This window comes from Neopelma chrysocephalum, unplaced genomic scaffold (assembly GCF_003984885.1).
Source record: "Neopelma chrysocephalum unplaced genomic scaffold, ASM398488v2 Primary Assembly neopelma1_65, whole genome shotgun sequence".
Lineage (NCBI taxonomy): Eukaryota > Metazoa > Chordata > Aves > Passeriformes > Pipridae > Neopelma > Neopelma chrysocephalum.
Window position 1 is genome coordinate 5850738 of NW_020897722.1, and position 20962 is coordinate 5871699.

The 20962-nt window shown below is 39.7% G+C and overlaps 2 protein-coding genes across 3 annotated transcripts in view; one reads left to right on the forward strand and one right to left on the reverse strand.

Annotated features, from left to right (window-relative positions):
- CUNH7orf50 (chromosome unknown C7orf50 homolog) overlaps nucleotides 1-20962 on the forward strand; it is a 117781-nt gene that overhangs the window by 54541 nt on the left and 42278 nt on the right. The window lies entirely within an intron of this gene.
- The window catches only part of GPR146 (G protein-coupled receptor 146), a 48558-nt gene that overhangs the window by 15512 nt on the left and 12084 nt on the right, over nucleotides 1-20962 (reverse strand). Inside the window, exon 2 of the mRNA XM_027683425.1 lies at nucleotides 10488-10529. The gene's annotated coding sequence lies outside the window, so the exon portion shown is untranslated. The remainder of the gene's footprint in view (nucleotides 1-10487; nucleotides 10530-20962) is intronic.

The following is a 20962-nucleotide window of genomic DNA, read 5'->3' on the forward strand; positions in this document are numbered from 1 at the left end:
AGCTTTTGCCACGGGAGTAGCTGTTCTGCAAAGCTGTGCACGTTAACAGGATCACAGACCCAGAGCAAAATAAGCCAAGATGGCAAAAATATTATGTTAGTAATTTCTGATTTTCTTTAAAGCTGCTCATCACAGCTGTGTTTGCCAGGAGTCATGTCCCTTCCCATCTCTGAAGCACAACGCTGTTTAGCAAAAGCCTGTAGCATCCACTTGGCCTCTAGAGAGTTTAGACAGTAACCAGCATTAGGCTGAAAAACAGCCAATGTGTGCTTTTAAAAGTACTTTACTGTAAACCTCAGAATTCTTTTAAGCATTCAGAAAGAACATTTTAATTGGGGAAAAAAAACAAACATGTAACGAAAATGCTACTGCTCTATCATCTTAGGTTAATGAGATGGTAGGTAAATGTAAATTCTTTCCATTTGAATAGAAAGTGTGTAATATCATGATTCTCTCTGCTTAGCTTGAATACAAATAGTCCTTAAATAATTTGCCTTTTTAAACTGTAATGTAAAATTAATTTATGTGTTTTCCTTCCTCCCCAAAGCCGTAAAGTTTAATATATGATTTTACTTATCGACCAAAAAGGAGCTGACCCATAAAATAAAGGAAGAATTTGTCATTCATGTTAGCATGTGTGGGGTTTTTTATGTATGTAATATAAATGTATTTTCTTATTTTATACCATTAGTTGCTTATTTTTATTCTTACAATATCTTAGAGGCTAAGTACCATAGGACTGTAAGACAGACTCTAAGACACCTGAGAACTTTTTGAGTGTCAGTATTTATGATCTAAGTATTTGCTTAGTTCAGTTATTTTTTTTGTTCCTTTTGGCTAAGCTTCTATTGTTCATATTAAAGTTAAAGCCCCCCAAGTCTCTGTTTACAACCTCTATAACACAGAGGCTCTGTTTGTAGGTCCCAAGTTAGTATTTCCATTAGATTCTCTATTGTTGGAGATTGGTCAAATTATTAAATAAACAAGTACCTCTTTAATCTCAGAAGTAACATTTCTCTGAGGAGACAATGGGGGGTAGCCCAGGATTATGCTTTTTCCTTTTTTTTTAAATGGTTTATAGTAGTTCATATTTATCGCTCATTTGGATAAGCTGTTATGTATGGTTTGTATTTTGAAACACAGAGGAAAAAAACCCCAAACTGTGTTGATTGATAAAATACCAGTGACAGTTGGGTATGGAGTTGAAGGTGAGGTGTGCTTTCCTTTTGAAATTCAGACCTCATAAACTTTAGCGTATGGGCTTTTTGCAGGAGAAGAATGCAGGGAGATGGAATAGCACTCCTTCTGTCTCCAGGGAGAGCAGAAGGTAATAATGTGGCTCCTTCAAGTCTGCTGCTCTCTGGGTTTTATAGAGGCAACTGCTTGTTCTTATAGGCCCCACCAGTCCATCACTTATTTCAGTTTGCAGTGCCCACCACCTAATACTTTTTCCATTATCCTGGTTGGGTTTGTCTAGCAGACTTTCCTGAGGTTTGTTTGAGTGTAGAGATACATAATCCCTGACATAATTATGCTGTGTAACTATTGCTTGTAGTGACAAGTGGTAGTTGATCATCTGTAGAAACTTGGGGTAGTTGTGGGGCAGAGGAGACCGCTGTGCTTTGACCATAAAGGTCCAACTTTTAACAATATCCATACTTGTCGAACTTGCCCAGGTATTTCTTGTGTTTTCCTTCCTTCCCAAAGCAGTAAAGTTTAATATATGCTTTTACCTATGAACTGAAAAGGAGATTAACCCTAAAATGAATGAAGAATCTGTGGACAGACCCATGGATGTGGCTTTGTGCTGAGACTGGGTCCTGGCCAGGCAGCTACAAGGGAACTGGGGGAAATGGCAAACAGACTTGTTTGAGGTTTGCTTTAGTGACTTATTTTTTAACTCTGCCTCGCTGCAAAGTCAGCAAGCGCCAGCTTCAGTGAAGGTGGAGCCTCTTCTGTGATCTGTCAGGAAAATTGGCCCAAACTTAAAACACCTTTAAACACAAGCCAGATATTTTTGCTGTGCATGTGGTAGAAATTCAGCAGGATAGAACTCTGGTATGAGCATGACACACACACAGAACCTAATGCACTTTTTCTTTGCCACCACTAAGCAGCAGGGATCACTGAAGCCTTGGGGGTCTCTTCACATGTTCAATTTGTTGCAGTCTGCTGTTGCTATTGGCTTGATTAATGCGCTGAATTAAACATGGCAATTCCCTCTCCATCTTCCCCCAAATATGGTTCTCATTGCTGATGGTTCTGCAAAGTTAATGCACAACCTTAAAGTTCATAATTACAAGTAACTTGGTTAATATGAAAGCGGGATGTGAGCAGTGCAGGTTTTTGTTTACAGAATGATCTGTAGTGGTTCAGATGATGAAGTCACCCTGACACACTGCTACATCTGATATGAACTCATAGACAGTTCTAGTAATACTTCTTTTTTTACAGAAGCTAAATATGACAAAAATTAAGTTCTGCTCAATTTTATTTGGCAGTATAATGACTTTAAGAAGTTCACCTTTTAGGAGTGCTCTAAGCAGTAACTTGGATTAAGGCAGAGTTAGTGATTCAGGTTGATCAAACAAATCACAGCGTTAAAGTGAAAGTAGTTATTTAGGACTGTGGTTGCCAGAGTATTATTTTTATGAGCTGAAGTGGTTTTGTTGAAGCATCAATACAACATTAGTGAATTAGTGGGTGTGTTTGAGCCCTTTATACCCATGTGTAATGTGTCTATAAAGAGCAGTTATTCATATAAAGGATTATCAGAAATATTTCTCGGTATACTTTTATCTTAAGCTGGTACCTTCAAAGGAACATAAACAGTTGGTGGCACCTGATAAAGAGACTGTGGTGTGGGCAAAAAAATCTCCTTCCTCACATGGAATGAGGCCAGTCCCCACAGACATTTCTTATTTTCTAGTACTGTTGTTTTAAGTGTAAAGCAAGGTGTAATATTAATGGGATTCATTCAGGACTGTTTATTTCTGTTTTATCTTAGTGTGAATATTCAACAAGTTCATATTTCGTCATAACAAGTCTGAAAAGATGTAAAAAATTGAAATTGAAAATGCAAATCAGTTGAAGCAAGCAAGACTTATTTGCAAATTTTAGATTAGTTGCTTTGGAACTGCCTTTTAAATGGGCACAGCTTTTGAGTCCCTTTCATTTTTCATCTGCTACAATATTGCAGCTTGTAAGACCTTTGATGGAAAACTTTAAAAAGGCGACCACAATTGTAGCAGTGCTGCAACCCCATTAATCATACATTCATTCTGCAGAACCAGCGTCTCTGGTTTGAGAAATTCACCCAGCTCTCCCTAAGGGCCCTTCCAAAGGAGCTCTGCTGGCACTCGCTGCAGCACCTGGATGCACCACGGCCCTGGCACAGCCTCCCTTCTGGTGAGGGCTGGATGTCCAGGTGGGACCACAAAGCTCAGGGGCATTGCAGTGCACTCAAGCTGCTGGGACAGGTCAATGTTCCTCTCCTTGTGCCCCCTCCCTCATGACAGGAGTGGGAACCTCCTCCCTCGCAGCTCCTTCCTCTGCTGACGTGACTCGGGATCCTCATGTGGTTTTAGGGAAAATCCCTCGGACCTGCTAACCCAGCTAATTCAAAGGAGCTTTCCCAAAGTAAGCTTTACCGAGCTTGTGGTTCATGTCAGTAGCATGCCTTTTATTTATTTATTTTGAAAAGACCATGATTCTGTTTCAAAATACAGTTCTGTGCTAAAAACATTGGAAGAAACCTGATAGTTGCATACAAATATAAGTGATATTAATCAGCAAGGTAAGAATACTGGTGTCTTTTCTAGTCAGTAGGCTTTTTAACTTGGGCTCCTTTATATTTGACCCTGATCTGTATGGCCAAGCTGCTGAAATTCCATTAGGTCATTGCCCATGTGGATGTATTAGAGACATTTTCTACTGTGTCTGTGTGCATCTTTTGTCTCTGCATACCTTGGATAATTTTATTAGCTACTGTTTGAAAATGTCATTAGACATCAAATCAGTTTATTTAGCTATTGTGGGCTAATCCAAACATACAGAATATAATACACAGCTCCTGACCTTTTCCTGTTACCAGCAGCTCTTTCCTTTGCAGACCTCAGGTGGTGGGGATGGAGGAAGGGCTTTAACCCTGTGGGTATATTTTAGGAAGGCTACAGGACAGGCTGAAGGAACTCCAGCTCACTTGGCAGCATAGGAGAAACAGGAGAGGAAACAGATGTATAAGAAGAGGACTAAAGTCCAGGGCATTCCTATTCTCCTTAATAAATGCTTGGGTGCAGTCTCCCCACCTTTCAACCCCTTAAAGAAGTTGGAAAGCAGTGAGTTTGCCTGCTCAAGACTGTGGCTAATGAGCAGGATTTCACAGCCAGCTGACCATGAAGCACTACCAGCCTCTGAATTCACTTGACTGAACGTTACTTCTTGAAATCTTCCAGATTTTGGGGAAACTTCTTGCACAAAAAGATGAGGTTGAATGTTTGTAGAACTGTTTTTTCTAAAGGATATGGAGAATCGAAATGGAGTTAAAACACCATTTCCTCCAGCTGTCCATTTTACTACTGACACTTTTGATCTGTGCTCATATGAAAATACAATTTATTAATAAATCTCTACCCCAAGAGGTATTTTGATAGCATAAATCTATTGTATTTGTTATTAGTAGCAAATTTTAAAGGGAAGAAAAAAACAGAGGAAGAATGCAATAAAAATGTTGACCTCAGTTGGACTACTTGTACTCTGAGAAAATGAGATAATTATGGCTATAAAATCCTGTGCCCAAAGAATGAAAATAAACAACAGAGAGAGCCACTACAGTAGGACAGATTCACTGAAATATTTTCTCCATAATAATTCTTAATAATGTGGGCATTTTTTTTTTAGTAAAGGACTAAAACTGTCCTGGAAAGTGTTTGGCAGCAGTGCAAGAGGATGGTTTATAAACATTTCACACCAGGAAAATATTTGGAAACCAGTAATGTGGTCTTTTGCCACTCCTATTATAAGCAGCAATAGATGCATTTTTTTGTTGCATTAGAGCCATCTGGCAGGTTAGTGGTCCATTTATCTGTTACCAGACAATCATTCCATATAATTTTAGGCTGAATCTTCTTTTGAGGAAAAAAAAAAGTGATTAGAATAAAGGATGTCAGAGTAAAGGGTTAAAGCTTGAGTTAAATACAGCACAATAACACTGGAAATAACATTGCATCTAGTATCTAGATTTTAAAAAGAATTTTCCTTTAAGCAATAGCTAAATGGTTTCCTTAGATTGTTCATGTGTTGCACAAACCATATCAGACCAGTCTGTAAAGTTCAGCATTTTCTCCAGTGTCTAAAATCCTACTACAAAGAGTCCTTACGTCTGAGAGTCTGACACCAAGTAGAAATAAAAGGCTGAAATAATAACACCACTAAATTGGTTTAATTAATTGAATGTTTCTGTACTTAAGCTTTTGAAGGGTGGAAAGTATTGCTTTAAAGACTACCTACAAAACTGGTGAATGAGCAGCCACTCAGGGTGCCACTTCAAAGAGAAACACCCAAAAGAGCAACAGAAGGGAAGCTGCTTTTGAATTCTCTCAGTTCCTCCTGGCAGCCCAGGGCTCACAAAGCCAGAAATGGTTATTTTCTTTTGTGTTTGTTGGTTACATAACCAGCTCCCGGCAAATAAAGCCGGAGGTGGAGCAGCTGTACAAAGATCCACTTCGTAACCTGTGCCTACCATAGCTGCCAAAAGAATCTCACCTGAATTTAGGATTTTTTCCTTCCTGGCTGAGGGAAATTTCTTACACTGTCTGCAGACAACCTGATAGAGTTCAGGAGGCAGATGCAGCTCTTGGCTGCACTGGTGGATATTTTGAGATTCGTGCCTTTGCATTTACTCCAGATTTATCCCTTATTGCCGAAGCTGTCAAACAGATCATGGTTTCCACCATTTTTTATTTTTCAGCTTTCTCTGTACACAATATTGCTGTAGTTAATACTAAAGAAGTAGAAAAAAGTATCCGAAAATGGAAACCTGGATTTTACAAGAGTGCTCAGTCTTTCCTTTAGGATCAGTCGAAGCACCAAGAATTGTGCTTTCACGTTAATCATCCTGTGCCATCTTTAAACTTTGCCTTTGCAGCCGTGTTGTAGCTTCCATAAACCAGCATCCAGGATGCAGGCTGGTGCTTTACTGCTGTAGATGATAGCCCTGGCTTTGTTCTGGCAGTTGTGCTCTTTGCCTCCCCATCCTTGTCCTCCATCCTCCCGCCACCCTCTGCACGCCACGCACTGACCGTGAGCTGGCGGATCACTGTCTCTGTCTCCCTCATTATTTCCTTCCCACAGCTCCATAATGGCCTGGTCTTGGCTGTGGGACTTCAGTTTGTGATTTACTGGTTATAAAATTCCGGGATTATGTGTGTGCTCTTTCATTGTCTTCAGGTGTCAGCTGTAACACCACTGCAGGGATGTTGCAGTGCCATCATTTAAAGGATGATTAGGAGACCAGGCTGAGAGTAGCTACTACTGATGATATAACAGGTTAAAAGGATCGAGAGAATTTATACATCTGGCAGTTCTAACCATTTTTTACACTTACTTTATGTGAAATTAGACCTGGAAAGGAGGGACTTGTAATAAATATGAAATTCTAAAATGTTATCCATGCCCAACTCCTACAAACTTTATTATCATTACCTCTGTATGAATTAAAAGTCAGTTCATGTACTCCAGAGCAGCAAATATTGTCAGACAATGTGTAATGGAAATTTATAAGAGCCAATATTTAACATCTTGAAATGAGAAGCATCCAGGATAACTTTTGAAATCACTCGAATTCAGTATATATTACAACAAAATATGAAGGTAAATATTAAGGTTTTTTTCATCAGATGGCTTTAAATTAATCTTTGCATTTCCTTTAAAAAAAGAAAATGAAGAACCTTTTGGTAATGGAGGGTCAGGGTGCTCCTCATATTGCTTGCACCCTGAAGTATGGCACAGAGAGAAAAATTACTTAGAAATAATTCTATTTCTGTGTCTAAACTCTAGTTATTTGAGTCCAGAATGCTTTTAAAGTGCCTGGTTCAGGCCTTGATACTGCAAATTAACTTTAGGTAGTTAGATGCATATAGAGAGGCAGAACAAAACCCCACTGAAATTAATAGGTCTTGTGTGGCCTGGGGTTCTGTCTCAGAGGGCTGTTTACAGGGGGGTTGTTTATTTTTAAAGTGTTTCAAAATGCTTTTCCCAGCTAAGTATGTGACGTTCTATAAATGACAGATGAGTAGTAGCAAACTTCAAGCCCTCTTACAAAGTAGCTTTCCTTGGCTTTGTTTAGGGAGATCTCTTTGATTCTGCTTGTATTTAAAGTGCGCTGCTGGGTAACCGTGGAACATCCATCTGCTTAAACCAAATTCAAAGAGTATCACGAACTGACACCTGCTTAGGTCTTTAATTAAAAGTGGTTTAATCTCTAACAATCTCTACATACATAAGCAGAAAGTATCTGTGTTTCATGTGCACTTTGAACTGCCATTCATTTAGAAATCAAAGATTTGTAAATGAAACACAGTATGCCAGACATGATGATGTTTGACTGGAATCTCTTCTCGTTGGCATAGCCTAGTTTTCCTGATGCTGTCAGCCCCCGGGAATACATTCTTATTAAAAATTATGTATAGAGGGGGAAAATACAAAAAAAAAGGCTATCTTACAAAAAGTGTATCAACTATATAAAAACTGTATTTAAAATAGGCAAATATATACAGTGGGACATGTGGTGGAGAATTGTTCCTCCTTGAAAGGGTCAGCAGAAGGAATACTGTTTGTATTTCCAGATGTATGGACCCAATAGAAAGAGATTTATTTTCTCTATTTTTCCCAACTGTGAATTTTGCTGGCCTAATATGTCTTAAAATTAAAGACTGATCTTAGTTTAGTTAATGTTTATTCATGATAGTTCATTTTCTCTTTCTCAAATCTCTCGTCTTTCCTCCTCCAAAATGAGCATGGTCTCATCTGACAGGGAGGCTCAAACTGCATTAGGGAATGATGAACATGGTCCTTAATTTGTAACAGGAAGGAAGCTGATAGGGAGACAGAGAATTAAGGTTTATAGTAATACAGAATTGAGTATGAAGAGGACATGCAGCAGGAAGGATGTTGGGGCAAGCTGGAGACAGAAAGCTCCATGGTCATAAGTGGAGAGGAGTAAATTGGAAAGGAGACATGGATAATGCAGGAGGGCCTGGCGTGGCTGTGGATGGGAAGGTGGCACATGTACCAAGCCAGTGGGGTGGGACAGAGGGATGTGAGGGAATCCCTAGTACATGCAGTGAGCTGAGAAGTGAGTAACCCTTTTGACCTGCTCATCTTTTCTACCTTGAACCACTGCAGTGTCTGTGTTATGTATGTGTTGAGTTTGTGCCCGGAAAGGAGATGAACATTCCTTGAAAACATTTCAGAGCTGATCTTTTGAGAGTACAATGTTAAAGGCATTTGCTTTTGATTTACTTTTGACCTCCTGCAGAGCTCACCAAGCTCGTTTTGAGTAAGACAGGATGGCACAAAGAATTCTGGGTTGTTTTTACTATGGGTAGTTTTACTTTTAGGATGGAGACTTAAATTCTGAAATGTTAGGAGTCTGGTTTTTGCTTTGTTTAGATTTTTAGAAACTTTCTTTTCCCCTTTTACTAAGGTTTGTTTATATTGCTAGTTTTGAAATATTTGGGATATTGTCTCAATCACTGTCACCTGTTGTTTGTAAGTACATTTGTACTTTCTGGGACCAGTTTATACCATGATACAAAGAATCCAATGTGACAATAAAAAGGTCATGATGTTTCACCCTAAGTATCTGGCCAATGGCATCACACTTTTTTAGTTGAATGTCTTGGGGGTGAATAGTTTGGAGGAGTCTTTCCTATGCCAGCTCTAGGTTTTGGAGTAACAGACCATTTATTTTTTTAACAATGGCCCCTAAAAGGATGGAGCTGCATACATGTAATGGTTTTGTGATCAGCCTTCAGTGAGGAATTTAAACTAAAAACTTGTCTTGCTGTAGCTGATATCTTACTCAATATGTCCTTTCTGGTTTTAAACATAGTCTCTAAGATTAGTGTGGTTGAGTATATTGAAAGTAATAAAAAACAGACCCAGAAAAATTGTTGCATGTTTTAAAAAAAAATCATAAAATGAAAGAGGAAGTGCATCATTTATTATAACACCATGTAGTCTAATGAAAAACATACTGCAGGCTGGAAATTTGTGAAGAGCTGCACTAAAAAGTTTCCATTCCCAAAAAAATGCCTTGGGGCCTCCGGCTGTAAGCCTGTGGCTAAAGAGGCCCTGTGGTAAACTGACATAAAAAATAAGTACTCCATAAACAGTCAGCTCCTGTTTCACAATAGTTGGAAAGAAGTTTTTAAAAAGTGTTACCTATTGATGCTGACTGTACTTTATCAAAGTAAAAGGGAGGCCATGCATTTATGTGCATTAACTAGAATGTTAAATTGGGAATTAAACGCTGGGGAGATGGACACTGGGCACCAAAATGTTATGTTGGCTGTACATAGGAGAATATGAAAAAGATGAGGAGACTTGCTGAGAGCAACAGAACAGCACTTGGCACTGGCAGAGCTGGTATTAACATTAAATAATTCCTGGCCTCTCATCCCTTGCTCATTAACTAGACTGGAGTGAACAAGTTCCCTGCTCCCCCACACTGAGCAGGTGCCACCCCTTGCACCCCAGCACATTCTTCAGGCTGTGTGCAAATACACCCTCAGAGCATTGGTGGTGTTTGCACCATCAGGGCTCAGATGAATGGAATTGGCCACTTAGAGGAGACCAAGTTTTGTGTCTCTCCTTTTAATCTGCTTGGCTTTCTTAGAGGTGCCTTTTCCCTGCCGAGCCAGCCCAGGCTGGCCAACAAGGGGTTGGCTTTGCCGTTCTCCTTCTCCTTCATCAGCCCTTGTCAACATAGGAAAGTCATTCCTGTGGGCTTTCAGGCAGGTTTAAGTGTCATGATGCTCTGCTGGTGGGGAGAGCTTTACAGCCTCCATTCCTTCTTCACGTGGATTGGAAAGCAGTTTGCAGAAGTAATGCAAATTAAACCTTCTGATATTCCTCCAGTCTGTTTCTGCAGAGGTTTCCCTGCCTGGCAAGGAGCCCTGGAGTGCCTCAAGATCATGGGACACTTCCATGGAGCCCAGATTTCACAAACTTAGAAAGATGTAGTGAATTGGTTGTACCTTTGTATGAGACTACTTAGGTGGCTGGTTTGTGATCTTTGAGAAGGACAATCTGAGACTTAATATTACTTGTCTTAGTTAAGTCTTCAGTGAGGACTTGGTAATCCAGTACACTTTTTTACAGGAGTAAATGGAAGGTCTAGAAGTCCCAATTTTGGTAAATATTTTCACAGTTGTGCCTTGGTTAAATAAATAATAGTCACACTGTATTGCTACAGCTCTACTTACATGAAGTGCAGCCCAGCAGAATGTCAGTCTGAAATGGAGCCACTGGAAGGAGAAAAGAAAAGAAAAAAACAAAAGGTGAGGCAGTTATTTGTAGGTGGTTGAAAGAAATGAAAATTTAATCAGCTCTGATAAATATAGCTCACTTTCATTTTTTTGCCTTGTATCTCCCTGTACCATGCTCTGTGTAGCATTTAAAATATGCAGTGTTTTCATCCACTGATTAGAAAATCTATAACGTAATTGTTCATGATGTTTGATGTTGTAACATATCACAGTGGGGTTGATGGTTTTATTTACACTTGTGAGGTGAATTAAGGATCTTGAATAAAAGCTGTAGATTGATCTAAAAATAGAACCATAACTTCCTTCTCCTCATTGAAAATATCACGCCTGCTGGGTTAAAATTGATGTGTAACAGTCCTGATGCGAAATATTTTTCATGTAATATGATACTATGATAAATGTCAGTTTGGTTTGTTACTGTAAAAAGTGGTGGTTTTGGCACCACAGTAATTCACTTTGGTTACTGGGTATGTGTCTGCTCCTTTGCACACTGTGGGGAAAAAATATAGAGAAGTGTATTTTATTATTTTATTAAATTACAAGTATAATCTGTCCTCTCAAAATTTGTAACCAGTATTTCAGTATGGACACGTAACTTACCTAAAGGAGAAGAAAGGTAACTAAAGCACTGATTTCCCTATGTATTGCAGTAGAAAAAAAAATATATACACACATACATAAGGCATTAAAGAGGTTTTAGGTTAATGTTTGAACAGTAATATTTGGAGAGAAAGACAATCTATAAAAGTAGATGAGTTTTCCCCTAATAAAAAAAAAAAGATTAACAAGTTCAATTTATGACTGAATTTTGAGGTAAGTAGAATACTTTATCTGGGAAAAAATGGTTGAAGATATCTGCCTGTGCCACTTCATTCTTTTTTTTATCAAAGTTTTATCAAGAGGTGCAACACTGGTCTATTAAAGATCTGAGCTCATTCTGATGCACATTTTTCCTTCCCCTTTTCTCTTCCACTAGCACCGGTTACGGTCATTATCACCACGTGTTTCAGGCAGAGCTCCCCTTCTCTGCTTGGCCTCTCTCTGCCCTCTGTTTCACATCTTGTGGTTGGCATTTAAGGACCCAAGAAAAACAACCAGTGCAACCAGTATTTCCCTTGCAATTTTAGTTTCATACTTTGATGGAGAATAGTAAATAGAAGGACAAACTGTTACTATTATTGTGTGGTCTCGATCTTAAGAGAAAGGGATTTCCATGGCTAATGTGTATTTGTGGTGTGTCACACAGGTGGAAATCGCCAAACACCAACTCTAGTGGTCTTAAAAGTGGTAGTGGCTGTTTGGTGACAGTCTCTGGCTGGCCTCTCTTCTCAAGAACAAAAATAAATGTGCTAGAAATCCATGCAGAGAAAGAAAAGAGCAGCTCTTCTGTTTATACTTTCATACAAATTTAAGTCGTGTTCAGGGCCGTAGTGAGACAGCTGGTCTGTGCTTTAGAGCAGAAAATGGTTGGGGAGAGCTTTTCCTGGCTGGTACCTCTCACTGCTGAAGTTCCACCTGTGGAACAGCTGTAATACATCTGGAGCTCTGGGAGCTCCAGCCGTGGAAGGACAGGCTGTAGGAGGTGGCTTCCCCTGAGTAATGCAGCCCTTCAGTGCTTTAGTTGTGTCCTGTGGACTCATCTCCACGTGTGTGTGGATATGACTAGAATTAGAGATGTGAATTGTTGAATTCAGCTGGCAGAGTTGCACAAGTTTATTTACATGCCTGGCAAGGTGCATTGCTGAGATCTGCATTCCAAGGGCCCTGGTTGTGTGCTCATGGAGCTCTTAGGGCTGGATTGGGGAAACATTCTGTGGTCACCACAGTGGTCACCCAGCAGACACCAAAGAGAAGCTTTGCTACTGCTGACCTACTCTAGCTTCCCAAGGATAACATGTATCTTGTTGCCTTCCTCCTTAGTGACTCAGTAGCCCTTCTGGATTGATTTTCTTGCTTTCTGATCCTTGTTGTTGAAGTACAATTTCTTTTATGTAGTAAACAGTGTTTCAGGATTGATTAAATCACAACATGAATCATAATGGAAATGCTGAGCTATACACATCTATAAGGCTGTGGAGGTGAATAACAAGTTCTATAGTGACAGCCTTAAAGTGGGTTTGCAGTTTTGCTGGGAGCTGAACTCACTGGTTTTTGTTTTAATGTAGACAACTTGAGTGGAATAAAATGCTGGTTAATCAGTTTGAAATGAAGTTGTGGCATGGACAGAATGAGCATAGTATTTCTAGATAGCTGAAAGAATGGGGTATGATTTCAAAGGTCATATATAATTATAATTTTATTCATGAGGCCTGTGTTTTATATTCTAACAAATGTAATTCATCAATTGTATTAATCACATAGAATTCTGAATCACATAAAATGTTGCAGTGCTATAATTAAGAAAAATGAAAGCGATAAGGAGTAGCAGCTGTGTAGCTAATGAAGGAGTTAATTTCAACGTGTGTTTTAGACCATTAAGTACTACAAAGCAAAAGGGTTGCTTTGCCAGCACAAACCAAAGGAAGGCAGTTAACTACCACTCCCTTCCCCAGCCAGCATTGCTGGGAGTAACGTGGAGCTTGGGCTTTAGTTCAGGCAGAAGCGTGCACAAGAAATGTGGAAGAAGATATAAATCATTAGTGCAGATTGTCATTTAGCATGGAAAAATCTTTTGTATTCTGCATGTGAATATGAATTTTTCTCTATGAAAATGTTTTTATCCTTTCAGGTTGGAGTACTTTTATAAAGTTACTTAACAGTTCAGGAGCCAAGGCTCAGGCCTTTTTTTCTGTCAGGACTCTCCAGAGGCTGGGATCTGCAGGCCATCCAATACATCATTGTTCACGCTGTGCTTTTCTCTCTCATTTTTTTTTTAACAAGTCTGAAACGTTTTCCTTGTGCGGTTTCGCAACCCTGTATTTTTTTTTTGCCAAACAGCATGAGTCCTATCACTAGATCAAATTTAGAATTCACTGCTTCCAACAATTGTCTGATGGATCCACATGTTTACACAGCATGACACTGGCATCCAGATAGTGTCGTGAAAGTCTCGGACCGGTACTACCGTTTCATGTTTCCTCCCTACTTTAAAAAAAAAAAGAAAAGCTACAGGCACATTTTTTTCTGGTATTCAGGGCAGCAGTGAATGGTCCTGCTATTTCAGCCACCAGTACTATCTCAGAGAAGTCTGGAAAAAGACTTTTTCCATCTCCTGTAACTGAAAATGCCAACCCTCAGGTATTTTATCAGTACTTATTGTATCAATAAATAGATCTTAAAATCACACAAAATGGCCTGGGTTCAAAGGGAGCTTAAAGATCATCTAGTTCCAATCCCCCTGCCATGGACACACTAGACCAGGTTGCTCAGAGCTCCATCCAACCTGGCCTTACTTCCAGGGCTGAATGCTGCTAAATGGGAGCCTGGAAAATAACATTTCCAGACCCAATCCTTTTTTCTTTCCTGAGATTCCCAACTGGATGAAAACTTTTATGTCCGTATGCCCCTCCAGCAGCACGGGTACCACTGCCTTGGTGAAGCTCCAGCTGCTTCTCCCCAGCACTGATCTGCCCTTCTGCTGATCTGAGCCTTTGTGTGGCCTTATGATGAATCAAGTCACCAAAATGATCTTTCTGAAAACCAGCCTCAGGCACTTGGCATTTGTATAGCATGGGAAGACCTTTGGTAATTTACTCGCCTGTGTATTTTGCAAAGTGTTTAATTCCTGTCCCTGTGATTGGATGTGCATAAATCAGTAGCAATTACTTGGCAGGAACCTTCCACAGTCATTTGCTCTGAAGAAACAGTCCCTGGTAGCATGAAGTGAAGGAAGGGGGGTTTGGCTTGGACACCAAAACCTTTCCTTTTTTTTAATGCTCTCATGGGATCTTTCACTTCCACACAAGCAACTGCCCGAACTGGCCAAGCAGTCTTGATTTAGCATTGCCTTATGTACACGACTTGTCCCAGCTGCAGGATGTCATAACCTCTGTTTCCTTAGCTTAGATTTGAAATCTGGAGCCGTATGATTCAGATGAACTACAACTGCCCTTGCTTTAACTCAGTGTATTTGTTTTGAAAATACTGTTGTTGACTCCAAGTTTTAGCTGCTGAGCAAATTAAGCTGATCTGCAGTGGTAAATGGCGAATACTTACCAGCTTCATTAAAAAACTCCATAAAACCTGGAAAGAAAGCTCAAGTAATTTTTAGCTCATCCGTGCCAATGAAAACACTTCATTAGGGTAAATATAAAAAATATAAAACTAGTTTTGAATACAAAAATTAGAGATTGTCCCTGAGATAAGTGTAGCTCTGATGTATAAAACCAAATTCTTAGAAAAATAACTGTATGTTGTGCAGTATTTCAGGGAAGGACAGTGAGCTCACCAAAAACTGCTGCTGCAGACAGGATTCAGAATAGAGGATGATGAGCAGAACTGGGTTGGCTTTGCATTCAGAATTTGATTTTACACGGGCTCCTGTTCTTACGCAGCTTAGAAACAAGCTTTTGCATTTGAAGTAAAGCCAACTAGATTTGTAAAGATACTTATCTTATTCTCTGGCCCCATTCAAATCACCAGAAAATATTAAGGCTGACAAGCCTAACTTGATATGCTTCTCAATTAATATTTTTATGCCAGATTATAGTACACACAAATTTGCACGAATGCCAGGTTTGAAGTCACTCAGCTGGTTTTGAAGTGGCAGATGCTGCCTTCACTGTATGTCTGCTTTCCACAATAAAGTCACTGCAAATATTAGCGTCAGAGTTTAGTGTCTTTCTTTGTAACTTGTTGCAAATTTTAATTTTAGACGATTTTAATATGGGACCAAACTTTTCAGTTCTAAGTTCACATCTACACGGTGTGTCAGCTCCTCTTAATTCCTTGCTATTTTTGGCATTTTGTCTCCTGTTGAAATTTATGTGCTTATCAGTTGAGCGGGGCATTATTTACTGCTTTGTAAATTATTTTTTAAAGAGTAACTTAATCTAGAGTAAGTAAGCAGAATAAAAGCTGTGCCACATCCTTTCTGAAGGTATTTGATGGTGTGCTTTAGATGAGTAAAATTTTTTCTTAAAAAAGGAAAAACAGTCGATGCCTTGGCTGTAGTCTGTTAAATTAAAAACAAAGAAACAAACAAACAAAAACCTCAAAGCTTGCAAACCACCCCCCACCCCCCTTTTTATTGAAAAAATTGAGACATGGCAGAAAAAGTGAAAAATCACCCAAGAGAGTCTGCCTGTTTACCCAGTCATTGGAGGTCAGCCTCTATTGCTGATATGTCCTGTCAGGGTTTTGTTATCACTTGTTATATAAATGAAGATGTATTTACAGGCTGTAATTTGTAGAATTTTTTTATGATTAAGCTTATAAACATCATAATCTAATTGAATTCTTAACTTCCACTTTCTGTAATTGCCAGTTTGTAGGTGGTAGTTTGTGAATTTTCTTGTTTATTTATTCATAAATGCTCAGAGAGACTAAACAAAAAGTTTAAGAGCTGGGATGCTTTCCCAAATATAGTTTAGAGCTGTTGGTCAGTCAGTGAACTGCTTCTTCAGTGTGAAATAGAAGTAGCCCCAGCAGCACCTGCTGGGACAGCGTGTGCAGGATGCTAAGTTTGGCAAATCAAGATTTGTGAGTTGATAACGTGCAGGGGGATCAGTCTTAGGGCACCCGCAGAGCCGCTTCTAAATTGTCAGGCGTATTGTGGAGTGGAAAAGCTTTGAGGAAATTGTACTGAAATATTGGAAATAACCTTAAAATAAACAAGGAATTTTACTTGATGGATTTTTGGCAATTCTGCTTCCTTCCAAACTGCACGGGCTGAGTGAGATTTTTCTTCTGCTTTCTATTTCCCCTCCCTCCCAGGGTGTTGACACGAACCGGTTCAGAGTTTGGTGTAAGGCACTGGAGCTATTCCAGACTTAAGAGCTGGTGTTGGTGTCTCAAGGCAGTGCTATGGCCTGGGGACTTAGCTGAATTCCTTAGCAGTGGTTGCATGACCAGCCAGAGCAGTTTCTTGCACTTCACCATCCATTGGCAATGGTTGCTGAAAATTATTTATGCCCTCCAAGATTTAACCCATCCCATATTGCACTTTGTGCAGTGTCCCAACCTTTTAGACTGACCTGACTTTATTTATATTCACATACATGCACACAGACACATAAAGCTGACATTTCACAGTCAGACCTGCAGAGCTGATGGCTGGAAGAGCTCTTTCTCTACCCTGCTGGCAGCTGAGAGGAGCTCCATGGCTCCCCAGGAGGGGACGTGTTTGCCTCCTGACTCGGTCACTGAGCTGAACATGGGCACTTTCTTGCCAAGCAACTGGTCCATCAGAACGTGACCACCTCCACTGCCTCCCCTTCTGGTACGTGCCTGACTGCATGTGATTATTTCTCAGCTAACCTGCTGCTGGGACAGATAGAGCTGCCTCTGTGTCTGTTGTCAGTAATCGGCATTGCCAGAGGGAGGGATTGCAGAAGGGAGGCAGAGGGAAGAACGGTGAGCGCTGCAGTGCTCCTGCATGGAGAAGCTGGAGGTGGGTTGAGTGTGTTGTTGAGGCAGAAAGGAAGAATGGGATTTTGCAACAAGGAGGAAGTGGTGTGGTTGATTTGCCACATCACAGTTCTCAGTGGCCCACCCATTTGTTTTGACATAAATACCTACTCTCGAGCTATGTCCAGGCACGAAGACTAGACATGTACCTTCAGACTTGTGGTCTTCAGGGCTTGTTACTGCTCTTTGAAGCTTGAGCTTGATGTTTTAATGTTTTGTTTGGAGACTTAAGCATTTAGATTTGTAATTCTGCCCTTCTACTCATTTCCCTGATTTACCTTGCAGAGTAAACATTCTTTCGTTCCATTTCCCAGACTTCCTTTTCCTTTTCTTTGCTGTTGGCTTAATTTTGAGATATGATACTCCAGTCAGAGGTAAGTGTCTCCTTGGGAGTGAAACAAAAAAACAGCTAAGGGTTTGAGTGAGCTAACTATTTTCTCTGTTTAGAAGCAGCAGCTTATTTTCCAGTATTCTGGAAGTCCTCAAACACAGATCCTGCCAAAGGCACTGACTTTAACAACAACAGTGCTTAGGAGAACACGCTCAGGTTTTCTGGCAGCTCTTACAAGCCACTTAGAATAAATAGGCACATTGCTTTTAGCGAGTGCCCCAGAGCTTGAAAAGCACTGATGAAGACAAATTTGTATAGAATTTCTTCTTGTGGTTATAGTTCTTCATTTTCATTTCATGTGCAGTGGGCCCAGTCTCCTCAGAGTTTGATATCTAGGATCTTAATAGCAAATCTGTAATTAATGCAGCTGCATTTAGAGACTAAGACATTTGCAGGGTTTGTAGCAATAATTCACTGTGTGGCACAGCAGGGAACTCTGTGTGTTTTAAACATTCTCCACTTGTGCATGTACAGATTTTTATAGTTGAATTGAGAATTTATAACATGCTGGGTCTCATATTCCAGCTCTGTTTCTAAAGCTATACACAGAACTTGGACTAGGTCATAAATTTATGCAGATGAAATGAAGGCTGATTAGAATTTTAATATTAAGGAAGGAAATGGCCTTGGGTAGTGCACTACAGAGCAGAACAAGCCTTCTGTTAATACACAAGAGTATTACTGTTTTCTTGAACTTTGCCTTCCAATCCAATTACAACTTGTGCCTAGAAATCATAACTCTGGTGCCTCCCATTTGATAATGTTGAATGTTATCCTTGTCCAAGTTTATATCATTTCCAGTAGTAAAAACTATCGTAGTTATAAAACTGCTAGATAATATAGCCCTAAAATTGAATTATAGGCAGTAGTACATGGTCTTTGTTGATAAACAAAGCAGAGTCATGATGGTATATCAACTTGGCCCAGTTCTGTCTCTTTTTAAAGTAAATGAAAGCAAGACTTTTTCCTTGTGACATGCATTTCTGGTGATGGCATATTGTATAACTCACTCTCTGTGATAAGAATGAAGACAAAGCTTTCAGTGTAAATGATTTTTTTTTTCAAGTCAAGCAAAATAACGGGAATCTATGTGCCAGCTTTCGTTTTAAGCACTTCTGTGATAGCATCATGCTCACAGTATGTAATGAGCTCATACCAGGAGTAGTCCCAGCCAGCTCCTTTATCAGCATAAGCCATCGTAGCTCAGAACGTGTCCTCCCGTGTCCTCCTCCCATGCCCTCACTGATAACTGGATTGAACTAGATGCTGCATAATTCTCTGGATCTGTATTTACTGACGCGTCTTTGATGCACATTCACAGCAGAAAATGTTATTACTGAAGTGTGGAATCGCGTTCTGGTGTTTGTTACGTGAAAATTGATTCTGATTCCTCGGTATTTCAGAGTGTGTTATTAGCACAGTACAACTAATCATTTTCTTACAAAGGGAATGACAATTGTATCCTTGTTTGGATACTGATTGTGTATTTATAGGGTATAAATATATATAGCCCAATGTGGTGACTAAACTTGGCTGCTTTTCCTGCTGGTTTCTGTGGTTTCACTTCATTGTCCAGAAGAAGCAACAACATTCTTAACTCTGTTGCATCCCTCACCAGGATTGATGTGATGTCCACTCTTGGCAGGAAAAGAACAATGTGTATTTGTTTATTTGGGCCTTTAAATGGTATAACAGACTTCATAGTTTATTATCTATCTCTAAGAAGTTTTATTTCTAGGTCTGACACCATTAAAATGCCACATTAGTGGCACAGTCTGAAACATATTTATCCCGCTCAAAAGACTCAAGGGGTCGGGCTCAGGCTGTTATGCAAGAAGCTTTACTTCAGATTTCTTCCCTTTTTTCTTTGATCACTTGTGTAATGTCTTTGAAATGTATGTCTGGTGTTGATTCTTTTTTGTGTTCCATTGGGGGGCATTTGATTTTGCAGCTAAAAGGATTGAATACTAAGTGTTCTTTTTGCATGTGTATATAAGAGGGTGCTTCCTTCTTTCAGACAGAGAAAGGGCACTTCTAGGATTTAAGGCCCGATAAAGTAATTAAAAAGAAAAAGCAAAACCCAAAAAGCCAACACAGAAATGTATTTTTATAATTTTGGGGATTTTATACTGTAAATCAGAACAGAAGGAACAAACTGTATGAGAGATGCTACTGTAAGTTAAAAAAATCAAATTATTGCATTATGTCATGCACATTGTAAGAACAGTAGGGATGAACTCTGACTTCCTTAGTGCTTTTTTTCCCCCTATATTAGGCCACAAATGTTTCAGTAACCAGAAATATACAGGTTTTTAATTACTTACTATAATGAATTTGATGCTGATAAAGAGAGTTGTATTCAAAGATTTTTGTTTTCCCCTTCTTAAAGTAGAAAAATGCTAATGTTTCCTTTCCTTTCTGAACTTCCAGACTGGAACAGTATTTGATAATACTGTTCCCAGGGTAGAAGTGCCCTTCACAGATCCTCTTTGTAGAGCATATGAATTCTTTTGTTTGATTGTTGTAGTTTTTGGGCGCAACACAGCAAGTTTAGTGTCGGTATCTACATTGGGCTTGGCATTTCAGTGACATTCCATTTTAAAAGTTCTGTAGTGATTCAGTGCCGAAGGTGCAGTGAGTCTACAGCTCTGGAAAGACTCCTTTCTTTCTGGTGCCATATGTTATCTTTGATCAGGAAACCATTTGAACTGAGATGCCTTCAGATATAATATGAGCAAATATAGAAGTCCAGACCTTACTAGACAGTTTTACTGCAAGGGAGGATCCAGTTGTGGTTTTGCCTACAAACATTTTTTATCTGTTGAGTTACAGTTTTTAATTACTCACAACTGTGGGGGATTTTTATGTCAGCCATGTGAGCTCTGTGAGCATTCAAAACTGAATTATCGTTACAAATTTTCCCTGTATTTTTACTTCTTCCCCCTCCTCAATTCACTGCACTCAAAAGCTGAGAAGAAGGGATTGTGACTGGAGAGAGATCTCTTCCTTCAGCAGACAGTAATGGAAAGCCTAAACCAGTGATCCAGCTGACATCTCATACCAGAAGCTTCTCAAATGATCATATAAAATTCTGGCATCAAACCAGCCCGTTGGTGATAACACAGAGCTACCAAAGCTGATCAGTACAACCCGTAGTGAAGGATGCTGAGTAGCCCTGTGCTGCATCATGTGCCAGGAGCAGTGTTCCTACACTAACCCTGGAGATCCTCCCACCCTCAGTGTTACCTGCCCTGCTCAACATGGACAGGAAATAACCAACCAACTGCAGAACCAACTGGACACATGTGTGTGTGTAGCCTGGTGTGTCCCTACGAGCACTGAGTGAATATTTGCACCTCAGAGCTTCCAAAAGAACTGGTGGGAGTGCAGCTAACACCTTCACCCATATTCTTCCTGAAGAATTCTGCTATATCCAGTGCTCGTTCTGGCAAAG